Genomic DNA, 5,000 nt, shown 5'->3' with positions numbered 1-5,000 from the left:
GTACAAAAGACATATATCATGGTTCAATTGTTTCTAAATAGAAACATTCATTTTGAACGCGCCCCTATCTCATAAAAGAATCTACATTTCATTTCACAGTCTCGGCCTTTCTGTTTGTACGGTGATAAAACTTCCCAGATGCATTGATGTTAAGTTATATAAATGCCTTAACTTTGATCAAAATCGGACTTCCTTATTTAATCGGATTTTTTCGATTATCGAATTTGGATACTTATCAGACGCATCCCGATACAAAACCTACGTAAGAACACTCTCAGACACATCAAGTACTTTGGCGTGAAAATTTAAAAAAATCGTCCCAACCTTTTCCGAGTCCATAGGGAACGAACACACATCCATAGAGTTCATTTAGTATAATAGACAGACAGACAGACAGACAGATAGATAAATAGACAGTTATATATATATATATATATATATATATATATATATATATATATATATATATATATATATCTGTGTTCGGCGAGTATATCTATAAAAGTGAACGTGTCTGTGTGTCTGTGTGTGTCTCCTACCAAATTACTCTGTCAATTTTAAGTCTACAGACGAGAAATTTGATATAAAGAGTACTGAGATTAGGCTAAATCTTTGTAATCCGTTTTCGGACAGAAATTTCGCTGTTAAGGGGTCAAAGTTCAACGATTTGACCTTTAAGAACTCTACCAAACTTCCCCGCCAATTTTGGATGTAAACACTTGGCATTTTAGATATAGGTTCCTTGGGCATGGATCTAACTTCAGAACTTGATTTGAGCCCAAAACAATAAATGTAAAGGGGTCATAATAGGGGGCAAAGTTTAAAAAAATTGACCGCTTTTTTTTTGTTTTGCTCAACATACACCTTCAAACACCCGGGCAACGCCGGGCTGAAATGCTAGTATATATATATATACATATATATATATATATATATATATATATATATATATATATATGTATAGAGAGAGAGAGAGAGAGAGAGAGAGAGAGATAGAGAAAGAGAGAGAGAGCGAGGGGAGATAGAGAGAGAAGAGAGAAATAGATATTCATAGAGCAGAAAAGTGATAATTTGACATTTTATGTTTTTATCCTTTTAGATAACCCAAACTAGATCGGTGACCAAACGGGTCACATTTTCTAGCTTAATACAAATGGGGTATCTGCAATTCTGTATCTCTCTCTCTTTCTCTATCTATCTATCTACCTATCTATCTATCTATCTATCTCTTTGTTTCTTATTCTCTCTCTCTGTCTCTGTCTCTGTTTCTTTATCTCCTCTATTTTTCTCTCTGTTAGAAAATACAATTAAAAACAAGGCTTATACTAAATTCAAATACAACCTTTCTCGAATAAGATTTAACGATACATTATTGTGTATTATTAATAATAGTTTGGTGTATCTGATGGCACCGTGGGTCTATAAACATCAAAGACGATGTTTTATATACAGCAAAGAGTTCATAAGACTAAAAAAAAAAAAGAAGAAAAAAAAACTGTAATCGTGTTAAGGACTATGACGTCAGTCTACGACAATGAACAGAATGCTTTATTAGAATTTGATAACAAACACACTCATAGGGCGTACCTGTAAAATTTCAACCAGAAAAATATCATTGGTTAGAGACACATAAATTACGAAGAATGTTTATTTACCTAAGCAAGATAACTCAACATAAATAAACAGAAAAAAACAGAGAAGGAGAAAATAGATGATGAGAAGGCAGGATGAGACATGGAGAGACAGGGGAACAGAGACGTCTACATCAAGCAAGGCACAAATATATGAACACACATAGAGACATTTGAGCGACAGTCTATCTCATAAAGCTTCACTGACAGTGTTACTCAGATTAATATAAGGAAAGACTTTAACAGAAAAATAATAAATGTACATGTTTTCTCTTTTTGTCTTGTGTGGACTACAAAAAACGTGAACTAACTACAAAAAACGTGAACTAACTACAAAAAAACGACAACTTTGAGATTTAACCCTTTTAGAAATTTAAAGATTTTCTTCTTCAAGGTAGTATGGTATAAATGTTGTACTGAACTTTTACTGTTTTTATGTTTTTATTTCTATAGTTAATTATCTAATGTATGGGTCATTATGTAATCAGACACGTGTTAAGATTCTATTTCAGACATGTGCTAAAATTGTATTTTAGCGAATTTCTTTTGAATTTAAATATAACATTTAGAAAAAAAAAAAGATCCAAAAATTAAAAATTCACCAAAAAGACGATAACTTAATAGAAAACTTGAAAACTGCGTGAGATTTTATTGCATTTTTACTTTCGTGTTCATCGGCCTTTTTTGTTTTATCGGGTGATCTTTGTTGTGTTTTGTCTGGACAGTTGACCTTTCTTCATTAAAACAACGACTGAACTCGTTGTTCCCGGAAAAAAAAACCCAGTGAATCTCAAGTGCATCATCCAGCGTGTCTATTTATAGTATTTTATTTAAATAAAAGAACCAAACCATATATCTACTAGCTGCGGTGGTCGGGCAAGCGAAATTACACAACATTTTGCAGCAATCAGCAAAGCAGGAGTCTGTATTACGCTGCTTGGTATTAGAAATCCTTATTTGCAACTCCAACGAGAGACTGGACCGGGATCTCAAACGAACAGCCGGCTGCGCAAATGTATCAAGAAATAAGGTATAAAGAAAAGTGTTAGTGGTCTCCGAACTTCCTCACCGTGAAAATGCACTAGGTTCGGCCAACAGACCAAGATGTCGTCAATCGGAAGGAATTCGGTCGCCATCTTTTTTTTCTTTTTTTACACAGTGGTCACCACTTATCAAGGCCCGGAAGCCACTCAGGGATAAGCGTTATTGCAAGTACATTACGTTAGTGTGGAGATTTGATGAAGTGTTTACTTAAGGGGGCGGTTCATTAGGAATTTGTTAACGTTGGACTTGAACACATCCAAGTTGTATTCAGGTGGGAAGCAGCCAGACGGAACAGAGTTCCACAGGCGTGCAGTTCTAAGAAAGTTTTGAGTTTACTTAGCCACATAATGTTGACACTTTTCAAAGATGTTTTTCTCGGCTTTCGCTGCGTAATATTAACTTAATATTTAATGGATATGACTCTTCATTTAGTATTATAATAACAAGCCACTTGGCGCTGCCCGGTCGTAAGATACGCTTAAATATGATATTTTAATTTATACAGATTGCGTATTTATTATTATAGAGCCAATTCTAGCAATAGTTATATTTTACCTAATATATAGTGGTGATATGAAAAGTAAAAAAAAGAAATATGACTTGAGTACCACTAGTCAGAATCGAAAGTGAAACATACAGCTCTCCAATCGCATTCCTTAATCCCTGAGCCAATCTTACGACTCCAAATTCACCTTCCAAAAAGAAATAGGCCTTTTATTCAAATCGACATCTTATTTTAAATGAGGTAACTATAAATCTCGTTATTTCATGAGACCCGCCAACATTAGGTGCGGCAGGTATTGTTTTTTTTTATATATAATTTTCAATTTTGCCTATAACCTAATCCTATTGTTGCACAAACATCAGATGTCTGTATTAATTTTTTACTATTAATATTTTTTACTATTAATATTTCTTTGCGAGCGGCGACCAAGCGTTTTATCACAACAACTATAGAAAATACGAGGATCGTTCCACTAGTAAGGTCTCTTGTTTTTTGTTTTTTTTAACTAAAAACCTAAAACATCGAAGACGGGAGAGGTATCATGAAAACGAGCAACCTTTTGTGTTTTAGAATTTATTTTTCGACAGAATAATCACTATTCTCAGTGCATTTTTTGCCAGCCTATTTTGGAGCTCCGGTCATAAATGTCCGTTGATGTTTGTATACAACTATAAAAGTAGTGTTATTTAAAAGACACGCATGCACGGTTATACAAAAAAGTTTACGGGTCACCAAAACGAAAACAATAACAAGATTGCAATCCCACCTGGCCTTCTTCATTTATATGATCGATTAATGTATGCCGGCGTTTTATTTTCGTTTATATCAAGTCGATACAGAAGCTTTTGCCGGTTTGCAGAACTATTCACATTTAGTTTATGCATATTGTTCCTATTTACAATGCCTTTCCACGGGACAGAGTTAAACACTAAGGTCGTTTTTTTAATGTGTAAAAGAACAAAAATTAAAAACTGTCTCAGTTGTGAAGGATTTCTCCTTCACCGAGATAGAACAAGAAATTGAAGTACTGCATCCAAAGAACACATACTGCACTTTGATCTTGGCCCGGCATTGTTTCCAGACTATATATTATACCTATATTAACCTGACCCTTATTAACTAGATTAAACACTCAGACACCTATAACTACCATTACACTTCACTATTCAAAAATAATGATTTCTCCTCAATAACATTCTGCCTATTCTCATTGGGTGCATCCATGAAATTCTATCATTCCGGATTGTACACTGACATACAAAAAACGAACACCAAAGCCCTTAATCAATATGGTCGATCAATCGTCACGCATTGGGACTTCCAGGTGCTGTATGTGCTCTCTGCTTATCTCAGCACTGTTTCCAGTCGTCCTGGACTTCTCCTTACCACTGGACTCAAACAGTGCCGATTCAAAGAGCGGTGTGGTTAGAGGAGTGCGCAACCCTTGCCTCGCACAATTACATACGCAGCTGCCCATACAGCGGTATCTGTCTTTCGAGACTAAACGGAGATACTGATGATATCACTATCTACACACAATAACGCCACTTTATAAATATTTATATATACATACATATAAATATATACATATTTATAGATGATTATATTTCGAGACGTATCAGTGTGATTAAATAATAAAATTTTCTTCCAGATTAGAAAAGGGATCATTAATATTTTTCCAGCAATATTCTCGGTATTTATTTGCTTTCCAGCGAAAACAAAATGTGACACAAGGTCATTTTTTATGTGGGAGAAAAACTAACTCCTCACAAAGGTGGCACTCTGAAAGTATGCAAAAATAAAAATTGCATTAGTATATA

The 5,000-nt window shown here is 34.4% G+C and overlaps 1 protein-coding gene across 3 annotated transcripts in view; it reads right to left on the bottom strand.

Moving 5' to 3' along the window:
- The window catches only part of LOC145243473 (uncharacterized), a 397,788-nt gene that overhangs the window by 90,649 nt on the left and 302,139 nt on the right, over positions 1–5,000 (bottom strand). The gene's annotated exons all lie outside the window — the stretch shown is intronic.

This window comes from Euprymna scolopes, chromosome 22 (assembly GCF_053919585.1).
Source record: "Euprymna scolopes isolate OS-2025 chromosome 22, ASM5391958v1, whole genome shotgun sequence".
Lineage (NCBI taxonomy): Eukaryota > Metazoa > Mollusca > Cephalopoda > Sepiida > Sepiolidae > Euprymna > Euprymna scolopes.
The sequence above is the reverse complement of the archived record's forward strand: the minus strand, read 5'-3'. Positions and strand labels throughout refer to the sequence as shown.